This window comes from Triturus cristatus, chromosome 1_1 (genome assembly GCF_964204655.1).
Source record: "Triturus cristatus chromosome 1_1, aTriCri1.1, whole genome shotgun sequence".
Lineage (NCBI taxonomy): Eukaryota > Metazoa > Chordata > Amphibia > Caudata > Salamandridae > Triturus > Triturus cristatus.
Window position 1 is genome coordinate 220,087,496 of NC_140579.1, and position 14,556 is coordinate 220,102,051.

The 14,556-nt window shown below is 48.4% G+C and overlaps 1 long non-coding RNA gene across 2 annotated transcripts; it reads right to left on the bottom strand.

Annotated features, from left to right (window-relative positions):
• Positions 1-7,848: 7,848 nt before the first annotated feature.
• LOC146870016 (uncharacterized) lies at positions 7,849-14,278 on the bottom strand. 2 transcript variants are annotated; one of them, XR_014981710.1, is made up of 2 exons: positions 14,111-14,278; positions 7,849-8,856 (listed from the first exon to the last, which is right to left on the bottom strand). It is a non-coding gene; the product is annotated as an uncharacterized LOC146870016 (long non-coding RNA). The 2 variants fall into 2 exon arrangements; XR_014981704.1 differs by having other exon boundaries at positions 12,383-14,271.
• Between the last annotated feature and the right edge of the window lie 278 nt (positions 14,279-14,556).

A 14,556-nucleotide genomic window follows, 5' to 3' on the forward strand; every position in this document is an offset into this window, starting at 1 on the left:
GTTGGGGAGGCATCAGGGAGGGTGGACACAGGACGGGGTGTGGCGGACGATTAAGCAGAGGTGAATCCTCCTTTGCCCGACAACACCGAAGAGTCACCGCTGTAGTGTGAGGAAGTGGAGGTAGGCGTTTCTGGAGCAGACTCCTCCAGGGCACTCCTGTCCCCCTCCGATGCGCTGGTCCCCTCAGTGTCACTCTACTCCCAGGGAGCAGTGATGCCAGTAGCTTCACCAACGGTTTTGGGCCCCTCTCCTTCTCTGACCTCAGTAGATTCTGTAGGAGACAGAGACACTGTTCAGTGAAGTGGCCGACCACAAACATGTTAGGCAATACTAACCGAAATGTTTGAACTCAAGGCACACATTTGACTCTCCATGTACTATTTGCATAAGTCAAAATATTTCTTGATCAGCTGATGCATGTTAACATGCTTATTGGACAGTCATGCTCCATGTTGCGTTCATACTGACAAATTGCTAGGCATGTGTTGGCATCTCAACATCACATCACTATTGTCTGTAGGCACATCTACATGCCTTCAGCTAAGAGAGTTACACATCTGAATTCACTGTTTGTGTCACACTGGAAGTTTGAGGTGATAGAACCCCACACATAGTAGGTTGAAGGAAACTATTGTTAAGTGACATGATGTCCTTACATCCACTAATTTATGTCCTGCAATACAACTACTGTTGAACATTGGTAAGCAATCTGTAGATGTATCAATTACATGGAAATGCACAACATCAATCTCAAAAATCACCCTGACATGATGCTCACTGATGTTACCTTCCAGTTGATGCCACAGCGACTGACACTTATGCTGATATTACCTGGCCACATGACAATACAGACGTTGTACAGGCAAAGAATATCTGCACTGACCACTGAGTCAACTGAGGGGCAATTACACCACACTAGACACAACTCATAGGTTACTGCCTTGCTCTGGGCTGGGATTTGTGCAGTCTTTCATGCGCAACATCACACTTTGTACTATACTCACCCCCAACTTGCTGCTGCTGGGCCCTCAGGCATCCATCCAGCTCTGACTGTGTCACTGCCAGGATGCGTGTAAATAGTGGGGTCATGATCCGGCGCGCAAACCGACCAGTCCGAGGAACCATGCCCGGCGTCATTTCGGCGACATTTTTGCTAAGGCGGCAGATGTCATCCCACCTCTTGTGGCAGTGGTTGTGTCAACGGTTAGAGACCCCTAGGGCTCGCACCTTCCGGGTGATGGCCCTTCATATTGCCTTTCGCTGATGGATCTTGAGCTGAAGGTATGGGAGACATGAGGAGACATTTGTAACACTTTGTATTGGTACATTGTGTGTTGGTACACAGTACATACACATGAGCAAGTCTACACATAATGACACCAAAATAAGGATGGCATGTCCACTGTACATTTATGAGATGTGAGAGGTAATTTCACACTAATATAGACAGTAACAGGCCCTGTACTCTTGTGTATACTGGGCTCATCTCCATAGTATCCCTGTAGAATGAGCACACCCGATAATCACTAACCTCTGCCCAATCAACACTTATTATCTCACTAATGTACATATGTACACATAATGAACTCATAGAGGACATTACACAGGGAATGTGTGTCCAAAAAGAGATTTCATGAAGTCATCATTGTAACTGTACTACTGATAAACCACTTTCTGGCAAAATCGGCATTGCATGGCTCAGGGGGAACAAGGCTCAACACCATGCACTTGAACTCGTTTGGTTGCACAGACTCCAACACGTATACATAATCCTTTCTGAGATTCACATGTGTGATGTTTTGGACCTATAGAGCTGCAACATTGACAAGTGTGCCATCCTCCCCACATACTCAAGTGCATCAAGTAGTACGTCATGTATGGGCAATGCAGACGACAAAATCAGAAAGCACCAATATTGGCTTGTAGTCTGAAGCACAGACCACTAAACAGTAACATGTTGTGAGCCTTCGGAGCATCCTAAGTAAGTTTAACATTCACTTACCAGTACCTCTGGAGCACCATAGAGCCGGCTGCACTGTCAAAGGACCTCGTCTACTAGGACCTCCAGCTCCTCTATGGTGAAGGGACGGGCCCTCAGATTCTCAGTACGAACCATGACTGGTTCCAGAGATGAGGTACAGCAGCAGTTCGTGGTTAGGAATGGCAGACAGCAGTGTCTCAAGGCAAGTGACAGGTGTGGACATTTCACAGGCATATATATAGGGACATAGGCTCATTCCAGTGTTGCACTGCTGATACCATTGGCCAACCTGGTTTGCATCATTCAATTGGGGCCAATGCCGTGCCCCGCAGTGGCAGAGCACGCCTACCGCTAGTTTAAAAAATGTAAGCCGCTGCCGGTTCCTATTGGCTGATGGCCATTTCTCATAGACGGTAACGCACAGCGGAGGTTAGGAAGCTGAGACCGCAATCCTGCATCATTCAATTGGGGCCAATGCTGGGCCTCGCAGTGGTGGAGGACGCCTACTGCGAGTTTAAAAAAATTTAAGCCGCTGGTAGTTCCCATTGGCTGATGGCTATTTCTCATAGGCGGTGACGAACTGCGGAGGTCAGGAAGCGTCGACCGCTATCCTGCATCATTCAATTGGAACCAAAACGTGTTACCGCTGTGGATGCTAGCTACCGCGCCTGTAAACACATTTTGCATTTCCATTCTCGCTTTGCTAATTGCATCACTCATCCCAACACATTTGCCTAAAGTGATTTGTGCACCCTGTTAAGGTATTATAGAGTGTGACCTTTGAGTTAAGTCTTCACACACATGGTGTGTCCAAGAAAAGGAGAGTGAAATAACATTCTTTGTCATATATTGTGGCCAGCATGGAATGAAACGAGTTAAGGAGTCAAAAAGGTAAAAGGCCTCTTGCACTGTACTAATGTGTATTGTAACATTCAACCTGTGGACACTGTTTGAATATCCCTTGCTATTTGACTGTCGATTTCTTGGCCATGGGTTGTCTTATGAAAGGCCAGTGATGTTGGCTGACGTTTAGAGGTGTCCATTGTACGGAAATCAGACATACTTGTAAGCTCTAGCACTTTCAACACACGCACTGCTGTGGCATGCAGTGTGCCTAGCTGCCATTAACTGCATATGTTTTCACACTCGTCAGAGAAGTGCACATGTGTTACAAACAAACATCGCTTTGACCAACATCATCAGTCATTTTCAGCCATGTGTGCATGTATACACAATCCATGTGTATTTGTGTATCATTTTGGTGAACATGGCAATGACTGTCACGCAAAATCCTCACACAGTCACTATGGACTGACCCCGTAATGTTCATATTTGTCCATCCACTGTGCTGCATATTCATGTATTGTTGTCCAGCTGACACTCACTGGCATCATTTAGTACTTCTGTTGTGTATTGTGGGACTGAAGTTTGAGGTCGTGCAGTGACAGCAGATACATGCAACTCAGCATTGATGCTGGTAACCACATGTGCTGTGCCATCTACCCACAGGGCTGCTCACACTTTGATGTAGCAGTGTACCATATGTCATACACATCGACTTATTGTGATGTTGTAGTAGTTAGTATGTCGAGTGAGTGAAGAAAATCAATGTTTGCATGCATGTCTCTTGTGTATTTCACGTGTTCAAGAGTCCTGTCAATGTTGTGGTTGTGTGAGTCTTTGGTTAAGCTGTTTCCCACATCTCATCTTTTACTCATCTTTTGCATGTGTCCCCTGCCAGAGTAGGTAGGAGGAGACCACCTATCTATCGTCCTATCCCAGACCTGGCGATGGTAGAGGACATACAAATCATAGAGAAATTCCGTCTGGATCGCCTTACACTGCGAGAGCTATGTGCCGAGTTGGAGCCCCATTTGAAGCCCAACAGAACTTATCCCGCTTCATTTTCTGCTACAGTAAAAGTGATGGCTGCACTGCATTACTTTGCCACTGGGTCTTTCCAGTACACCGTGGCCGGTGGAATGTCACAGCCTATGTTCAGCCTGTTGTTGCGTGATGTCCTGTCTACATTTATGACCTACAAGGACATCTATATACACTTTCCAAGGCGAAATGAATTGGCAGCTGTGAAGGGGGATTTTTATGATCTTGGACGCATCCCAAATGTTGTGGGAGCCATTGACAGTACCCACATTGGCCTAGTTCCACCACAGGCACGTGAACCCATTTATCGTAACTGCAAACATTACCACTCCATTAATGTGCAAGTGGTATGCCAAGCAGATCAGATCATATCACACGTATGTGCAAAGTATCCAGGTTCGGCACATGACTCGTACATTCTGCAGAATAGCAGCATACTACAATTAATGGCAAATCTTCACTTAGAGCGTGCCTGGCTTGTTGGTGAGTGGGCTTTGTCAATGAGTGTAATGTATGTGTGACATGCTGCTCTCCTCACATATTACTATTACATTATTTGTCTGTGTTTCTCACAACTAGGTGACTCAGGGTATCCGTGGTCCGTGGTTGCTGACCCCGCTGAAGAATCCAACTACGACCGGGGAAGACCTCTTCAATGATGCCCATGGGAGGACACGTCGTGTGGTGGAGCGCACTTTTGGACTTCTAAAGTCTAGATTCAGGTGTCTGGACAAGAGTAGTGGTCCACTTCCCTACTCACCCCAGAAGGTGTGTCAGATAATAGTCACCTGCTGCATGCTACACAACCTGGCCTTGCGCAAAGAGATCCCCCTGATTCAGGATGATCATGAGCAGCAGCAGCCCCCCGCTGCAAACCCACACGTGCCCAGTTACGTTGATAGTGGTGAGGAAGAAGATCTTGACCTGCGTGAACAGCTCATCGCCAACTACTTCCATTGAGTGTAAGTTAGCATTGAGCAACTATGACTGAGTCTGTGCGCTTTGCTGTTGTCTCCCAAATTTGGAGGATTATTGCAGGGATTCTGCCCACAGACAGAACTATGTGCAGGATTAAGGCAGGCAGGGACTGAGTCATCCTACCACTTAGTACCCATAAGCACAGGACCGAATAGCTATAGTGCCTCACTAGCTCTCCTACTCACTGACAGTGAAACAAGTGCTTATACACCCCAGAACAGAACACCCTCAGATCTCTCAGGAATCGTGGTAACAAGACACACCCTGTTGCCCTCACTCTTATACATGTCCACAATAAGATCAGTTGAAGACAAGGAACGTTTTCAAATGTTTATTTCAATTAACATGTCCTAACATGCAGTATACGTGCCACAACAAGCAGAATAATGCATAATACAAAAACAGTCAGCATAGAAACATCTCCATATATCATGAAGGGAGATGTCATAGAAGACCTACGAGCCTATCCCCCCTCCCCTTGCTAGAAGAAGTCTTATTATGTAGACCAAGATCTCTGGGCTTTGCCAACAGACCCCATTCCTCAGCCTATAGATGGTGAAATGTCGCTCTTCTCTCTGGAAGGATCCCTCTCCAGGTGTGGGGTACCTAGCACGCCTCCCCATAATATCAAAAAGGCTCCCGTGGTCTCTAGCAGCTGCAAGAGTTTGTTGAGTCTGTGTGCTAGAGCCTGACCAGAACAGAATAACAAGGGACATTGTTTTATGACCTTGGACATGATGTTCAGACTGTACTCCAGGACCGTGCAGAGAACAAGCTCTGCGGACAGTTCTCATGTGAAAGGCATAAACATAGATACTTGCAAAACAACGAAGCCATGTATTAACGTGCGCCAAAGCTGCATAATGGAAGGCAGGCTCATACTAGGCGACAATGTCCACAAAGGCCATATAACAGCCTACCCTTGCTCAGTCTGTGGTACCAAACGAAACAGACTGCAAAGGTAAGTAGAGTCAAAGCGAATGCAGACAGGGCCACATTTTGAGATAAATCAAATGAAATTTCAGAAGGAGGTGAGAGAAGGTAAAACAATATTGAGTTAGTTCCAAACAGTTGCGGATGCTGGCAAGTAGTTACAAATCCAAGAAAACACTTGCAGCTTCGAAGGCAAGTAGTTCCAAAAGATGATCAGAATCAGCTTCAACAAAAAGGACCGCCATCCAATCCAGTAGTATGAAGGAATAGATGTGCTCCTCGCACCCTGTGGACGAAAGGAGCATTTCAGGGCAGTCTGGAAGAGGATTGATGTAGGCATGGCACATGAGATGTTGCTGGCAGCCCATCTGCCACGTTGGAAGGCATCCAATAAACGGCTATCACCGGAACAGTCCTGGTCATGGGCCAACAAAGGACTCACCCACAGGTCATAATCCAGATCAGCACGAGATGTGTTATAAAGGCAGACATCCATGGCCCATTGAAAGGGGCATCGGCGACAGTAGAACACAGGTTTCACGCAGGTGAAATAGGCATAGCGGAAGGTTAGCCTATAACTGATGCGAAGCACAGCTAATGGCAAATATCCAAAAATAGGCTGCATTCGTTCACGGTACAGTTGCAACTGACCGGGGTTGGCCAGGACCACAGGACGGGCAGCCATTGCGTAAGAGCAGTAGGAGAACCAGCACTCTGCAGAATAGCCAAAGGAGTAATGGTAGACCACCAAATGCACTTGAAAAATTGAATGAATGACACCCAGTAGTGCTACAAAAATAGTCTGAAATGAAGTGACAAAGCCATAGCCCACAAGTTAAAAAAATATGTGCAAGGCCTTCAGTATCAGACGCTTTTAATATTTGGTGTATCAGTTCCCCAAAATGAAGTGGGAGAGTAGTGTTTAGCAGTGACTGAATCTCGCTGGACTTTCGAGCAACCTGCAATTCGAAGGTCTCAGTGGCTGATGTGAGAGCGACTTCTTGTTGAAACAAAAACGCTTTGATCCTCCTTAACTCATTGAAGTCTGATTTCACAGTGGGAATGTGAGGCCACAACTAACTATCTACAGTCCCATATGGGGGAGTAAAAAGAACATTGCTACAGCAAGTAACACGTTGTGAAATTGTTACTATATGCGGGACGCCTGCCCGTAAACCGCAGCAGTTGTGGTTATTCAGGATAAGATAGCTTCCGTTAAAAAGGAGATTTAGTGTGGGAATGTTGGCAGGGACTGGTGTTCCTTTATAAAAACATGCAAACATCTTGCATGATGCATTACAAGCCCTGTGTAACTGTTCTTGACTTAGTGAAGGCGTCAATGTCCCCAATGGCCATTTAACAGGATGTGTCTGGATGCTGGCTCTTATTGGCACACTGCTTAGAGTTACATTGTGCAGCGCTGTGTGAGTTTTACAACTTACGTCATGTCCATGTTGATGTTAGTTGGGGGATGGGAGGACACTGCTTCACCTCCTAGCACAGTTCACCCCTTAGCATCCTGGTAAATGCACTTCAGTTTAAATACTTACTTGAAATGTAGCTGAAGTGTTTCACCAAAGTTGGGCAGGGAGAGGTACAGAGACCTTAGAGGAGTGTGGCAGCTTTCTCAGCAAACATAGAATTTCATTTTGTTAGCTCTACTGATAAAGGATCATATCCAGGAAAACATTTGACTAGAGATTCACAGCACTAACCTGCAACAACCTTGGTGAAACACTTCAACGGAAATTCAAGTAAGCATTTAAACTGAAGTGTATTTACCAGGATGGTAATGGATGAACTGTGCTGGGAGGTGAAGTAGTGTGCTCCCATCCCCCTTCTGTCAATGTTGATGGTGTTGGCCAGTGTTATCTGGAATGCATCTTGTACACTGTTGCCTAGTGGTGTGCTTTAGCTGTCATGCCATCACATGTCAACTCACTGTTATTTTCTTGTGTCGTTCTAGGTTCCTCCACTCTCTCAATGGATTGTTGCATTTAAATCTTGTGATACATTGCAATGCGAGTTTACATGCTAGTTACTATGATAAACATGGTACTGACACAAAGGCATAGGGGTGTGAATTGTGTTTATTTTGACATGAGTGGCAGGTGAGTGCTGGTACATGGACACTTAGGGCAGAGCACACAATGGTGAAATTCCACAGTCCAACTGAACACTCCCATCATTGTGGCAACGTGAGATCAGATCTACAACAAAGTCAATTCTCAGTGTGACACTGGCGACATCAAAGGTGGCTACTAGAACTGGTACGGCACGGTGCTTTGCCACATGATAGTCCCGGGGTCTTTTTTAGATGTCCCCTCTGCCGTTTGGCAGGTGGGTGACCTGCTGCATGCTCAGAGGTGTCTGAGGATTCGCTGTGTTGTGACTCACCCCTCCCTTTTGCCACTGCTGAGGTGTTGTGACCAGCATCCGGCTGGCCACAAGGGTTGTGGGCAGCTATTTGAGCTGCATGCATGTCCCTCAGAACACCCACAAGCTGGCTCCTGTACTCGGCAATTTGACCCAAGTGTGTGTCCATGGACTTCTGCAGCAGGCTGAGTTCATGCATTTCTTCAAGGACCTGGCCCATCTGTCCCTGGTTCTGCTGGTATGCACCAAGGACAGTTTCCACGGTGGCCAGGGCCTAAGTCTCATTGTCCTCCTGTGACTGTCCCCCAGTTTGCCTCCCACCCGCCATGCAGATATGGACCTGTGGCATTGCCTTTTGCCGCCTCCGCACACTGTCCCCAGCGTTCCTAGGCTGCCTGGTGGTATTGGCAACAGCTGCTACAGGGACCATGTTGGAGGCAACAGTGGTGATGGTGGAGGTGGCTGCCACACCGGTCGTTGTTGCAGGGGTCAGCGTTGTTGTTGCAGTTGTTGTGGGAGTCGTGGTGGGGGGGGGGGACAGTGAGGTCCTGGGACTGAGCTTGCCTGGGCACGCCGGAGGGGCCTGGTCGGTCCTCCTCATCCAAAAAACAACAGGGAGTCTGAATCCGCGAGTTCACATTCCTGGGGGGGATACTGGCTTGGCTCATTCATGTCACGGTCACCTGCTGTTGCTAGCGAGTCACCTGTTGAACCGAGGTTAGATTGTCAGCATGTTCAGTACACAGCACAACTTTGATGATCATGTTTTGCACATTTCATTTGAGATGACCTGACTTTTGACATTGGCATTACTTGGCATTCGTAACAGTTTGTCAGCAGTCGAACATGATGTAGAGGTACACACATTGCACGTTAGCGATGTGACATGGCGGAAGCAACAATTTCCTATGTACAGATATTGTATTTCCAAGGACATGTCCTCTGGTACCCACTTGTTGCTCAGCCACTTCAGTTTAGGCTAGTATAATTGTGACTTTTCTATGAGTATCTGTCTACTATGCTGCAACTTCATGATTTCTGATGTGCTTTTTGTACTGACCTCCTGTGGTTTGTGATGTTTCACTGAGTCTCCATGCATGTGTTGTGTTGATGTGCGTCTTTATGCTTTGAGACAATGGGACTTGCACATTCGATTTTGGCCATTGCGTTCTTGGGTTTTGCTTTGAAGTTACATGTGACTTCATCAATGACACTGTCATTCATGTGACCTCTCAATGGGATTAGCTGTGTGTGCACTGGCTACAACTTATGGAGCTTTACAGAGATGGCTAACAAGTGCAGGATGTGGTGGTGTTGGACGTGGTCCTTTTCACTGAATGTTTTCGTTTTTTAATGCATGTTAGATGCACATAACCAGTGTTAAGGTGCAGGTGCTCCCTTATCCCAAGATGGCTGCCACAGGCCCCTGCTACTGCAGAGTGGTCTTTCTAGTAGCACCCTAGCTGCCAGGAGCTGGCTGGAACCCCACAACAATGTTGCGACACCAGCCTGCCTTTTTTGTCCCATAGGTAGAATGGGGTAGCTCCTGGAATGTGCTGGAACCTTCTAGAAGGGAGGTGGGGATTTTACTTTTGCCGCCTTGGATAGTGGTCACCTGACCTAGGGCTACTTAACAGAGGGAGGGAACATTTTGTAGGCAGTTGGAGTAGGCAGTTGGGGTAAAGCAGACCTGGGGAACCCACGCAGGAGTTTTAGGCGGTAGGGCCTAGTCAGGGACTTATGCCTCTGGAAGTGACAGGGCTTAGGTGCTGCCTTTCAAGTGAGTGAGGGATCCTGTAACTAGCCCACTGATCTTGCCCAGCGGTAGGGGAACCCAGGGGCCGTCTGCCAAGCTTGACTAGGAGTGAACTAGTCACCAACTCAAACCCCCCCCCAAGGAACAGAACCCCTAAGGGCGCCAGAGACATCTGCGCCATTAAGACTGCTGAATGCTACAACTGAATGCTGAAAGTACATGCTGAAACTTCATGCTGAAACTGAATGCTACAGCTGAATGCTGAAACTACATGCTGGAACTTCATGCTGAAACTGAATGCTAAAGCTGAATGCTGAAACTGAATGCTGACACTCACTACTGAAACCCAAGCTGAAAGTGACCGCTGGACTGCTGGGGGATCAACCAGGTACTAGTGCTGTGACCCCTGCGCTCCCCGACCTTGCCTGGGATCCCCTGAGTCAGTCCTCCGCTGAGCGCTGAGCTCACCGTTGACCCCTTAATTTGTACCACCCCCCGGCGTGGGGTCCAGAGGCGCACTCACCGCCGCGGCCCAGGGCCCAGAAGCCTGCCCCTCATCGAGTTGGGGCGCGCGGAGAAGCCCGGGGCCCCGCCGCTGCCGTTGCAGCTACTGCCGGAGTCGTGGAAGGCCTGGGAAGGCTGTGAAGCCGTCTTCTGCCCCCACGTGACGAGGGCGGACTGCGCGTCGCCGCCCCCGCCGCTGAGCGCTCCGATCGCTGGGCCGCACCCCGCAGGCCGCACTGCCATTGGCGGGCGCGGGCTCCTGAGGATCCCCGGAGGGTCTGCCCGCAACAGAGGACGTCGAGATCAAGGTAACCCCCGGGGTTGGGAGGTAGCGTGGCTGTGCTGAGGCCTGGGACTCACCCCCCTGTCCCCCGGGAGGCTTGTGGAAGACCCGTTGCGCCCCCTGACGATCGGGAGCAGCACCGCACCGACTGACGGCCTATTCCCGGTGCCCAGCCGATACTCTGGTTCCCCTCCGTGGGATTGCCCCCCTTGCTTCTTGACTGCTGCGTACTTCTCACCTCCAGGGAAGAGACCCGTCCTGGAAAAGGGGACCGTTTGCTTAATGTCTGTTTACTACGAGTAGCGCTGTGTTCTCAAGTTCTGCTCTGAAGTGCTTATTGCCTGTTTATTACGAGTAGCGCTGTGTTCTCAAGTCCTGCTCTGAAGTGCTTAATGCCTGGTTATTACGAGTAGCGCTGGGTCCTCAAGTTCTGCACTGAAGCGCTAGTCATGTCCTGAGTAGCGATATGTTTGCAAGTACTGCCCTGAAGCGCTAGTAGTTTCCCAGGTGTGGCGCTACGTTTTCCAGTCCTATTTCAAAGCGCTGATAATTGCTAGATACCGCGCGAGGTGCGCACGGCAGATTGAAACGCTAGTGGTGGGAGGGGCGCAGCGCTCTGGTTAACCGCTATGTTTACCGCTCCCCCAGGTTCGCCAGGTTTTGCCAATGGAACTATGATGAAGTGCTCTTGAATCTGACGCTAAGGTATACAGGTATTGCCCATTGCATCGTATTGAAGTGCTGGTGAATCTGACGCTAATGTATTCAGGTACTGCCTATGGCACCATAATGAAATGCTTGTGAATCTAACGCTAATGTATTCAAGTGATGCCCATTGCAATCTCAGGAACTGTACTTGCAGATAATTTGATTAGATAAAACTGATTGATTTGCATTGAACCTACTGTGTGGCGTCCATGATTGTGTGCGTTTCCTGCTTCAGGGGATGTGTGTGTTGTATGGTCGCTTTACACTTAAGCCTTCGGGTGCCCAACCGCTCGAGTCACGTTACCCCCTTAGGGCCCGGTGACCCCAGGTCTTACAGGTGGTCATATAGCTCCATGCTGTTTGGGAGGGAGGCCATGGTGCATGAGCTGACCATCTACCTGTTAAGTGAAGCAGAGGAGGGTGATGGCTGCCACATGACTCTGGAGTGGGGAGGGTGCTCCATGCTGTTTGGGAGGGTAGTACAGAGGACCTTGTGGGAGTAGTGGTCTTGCTGTCAGGTCTCAACAACCCCATCCCCAGTAAGATGACTACCTACCTGTTAGGAGGCACTGTCGATAGTTATGGCTGCCACATGGCTCTGGGGTGGGGAAGGTGCTCCATGCTGTTTGGGAGGGAGTACCAAGGGCCTTGTGGGAGTAGTGGTCCTGCTGTCAGGTCTCAACAACCCCTTCCGCAGTAAGATGGCTAACTACCTGTTAGGAGGCACTGTCAACGGTGATGGCTGCCACATGGCTCTGGGGTGGGGAGGGTGCTCCATGCTGTTTGGGAGGGAGGCCAGGGTGCATGAGCTGACTACCTACCTGTGAGGTGAATCAGAGAAAGGAAATGCTAGCCTTGTGAGACATTAATATTGAAAGCGTGCATTCTACATGAGTTTGATTTGTTCTGGCAATTGAGGCTCCCTTGTTGTGCACAACAGTACATTACAGTGGGATGTGATCATTTTGTGTGTACTTACCAGCCTCCACTCCCCCTTCGATTCCTGTGAGAGTCTCTGGATGCAGTATGGCAAACACCTTCTCCTCCCACTCATTGAAGGTTAGTGGTGGAATGGGAGGGCCGCCACCAGTTCTTTGGGTCGCCTCGTGTTTCCTCTGGGTCCGAACCTTGACCCGGGCCTTGAGGTCGATCCACCGCCTTTGGATGTCACGCAGTGTGCATAGGGTGGTGCCTACTGCATTGACTTTGTTGTAGATCCTTGCCCACATCTGAGTTTTACGCACAAGTGGGGTCTGATGGACCAGGTTCCCATACAATTGTGGCTCTGCCCTAATTATCTCATCTACCAGCACTTTCAACTTTGTGTGTGAGAATTTGTGCATTTTTTGAGTGGGCATGGTGCAAATGAATGAAAGGTGCAGGGTGTAAGGTGGTGATGAAGATGTGTGAGGTGTGTGGATAAGAAGTAGTGGTGTGTGGAGTTGGGTGGGTGTGATGTTGTGCTGTGTGACAAAATGGTGTCCTGTCTCTCTAGCTCTCTCTGTCTCAGCACCTGCTTTGCAAAGGATGCTGGCCCAGGAAGGGATTGGTTTTATCCTGTGGTGTGTGGGTGTGTCCACATGAGTGATGACCACCAGGTGTATCTTCCATGCTGACCATGGCTTTTATTTCAGGAACACATTTGTGGTGTATCATTGGTGCATGTCTGATGTGATTGAGGGCTGCGGAGAGTACAGGCACACTTGGAGCATTGTAGTGAGGTTTGCTCCGACCGTCATTCATTTTGCACGACTGCGGCGGTCGGAACAGCAATGATCGTTACGCCAGTTCTGCTATCTCATCGTAATTAGCCATGCGGTCATTCCGCGGCAGAGGCGACCTTTTTAGTCCATTGAACAGCTTTCCCCGTCTACCGAGGTCGTATTTACAGCTTTTCCGACCGTTACGGATGGTCTTTTGTGTATTCCGTTCGCCGCAGTTGGACTTTACGTGCATTGCATCGTAATCTGACCGGTGGCAATGCCGCGGTACATGTGGGTGTTTTTTTCCCACAAACACGGCGGTCAGAGGGCTTTTTGGTCCACCATCGTAATGACCCCCTAAATGTGAAAAGCCTGTTGAATATTGTTAATCAGATGTTGTTTACTCATGTGCCTTATTGAATTACAAATTGAATAGCCTCTTACCAATTTGAATCTTATTTATATGTCAGTTGCGCTTGAAGAAGGACTGACTGTTCATGTCTCTGGCTGGTGGTACGTCTTGTATATTAGGCAAAGGTTTAAAGATGAAATAATGGCCTCCATACATCTTTAGCCCGAATCTGGGGATCTTCAGCAGCCTAGCACCAGTAGATCTTAAAGCTCTGATGGGCAGATATTTTGGAAATGTTTTGTAGAAAGCACGATGAGTAATCACAAGAGAAGTAAACATGAAACGTTTCTTGACTTTTAACTAGTGCAGCTTGTAATGATGTAACATGGCTCCATGCCAGAACACTAGGCATGGAACCAGCTTGTTCTGAGGTTCTGTCATGTGAGGGTTCTATGATGACAGTTGATATGCTGGCTGTTGGTTGAGGCTGTAATAAATACCTCTTACCACATATCTTCATCTGGTGTGGATTTGCTTTATTACACTGGCGACGTTTGGGCGGAGAAAAGAACCCAGAGGAAGGGACAGCCTCAACAGCAACAAAGAAGGAAGAGCTTGGATTATTTCAGAGAAAAAAAAGGTGATAACTTACAGAGACGTGCTGGATGAGGATCCAGCGTTTTGAAGCATGTTCAAGCAGTGAAAAGTGGGAAATTGCGGTTGTTAGAGCCTTGTGGAAAGCTGTTTGAGCAGGTACTGAGGATCAAAGTGGTCTCTGTATGCTTCACGACGTCTGAAGGTCAGTGAGCAATTGAAAAAGGACTGAAGGCTGTGGGAAAGGTTGGCGGCCATCTTGAGTGTGGTGAAAGGAGAAGAACAAGCCAGACTAACTAAAGAAAATAGACCGGATGTTTGGTTGCGGCCATTTTGAGTGAGGAAAACGATCCGAGATTGCTCAAAGAGGAAGCAAGCCCAACTGCCTGAAGAAAATGGACCAAATGTTTCGTGGCGGCCATCTTAGATGAGGAAGAGTTTGGTTGCGGCCATTTTGAGTGAGGAAAACGATCCGAGATTGCTCAAAGAGAAAGCAAGCCCAAC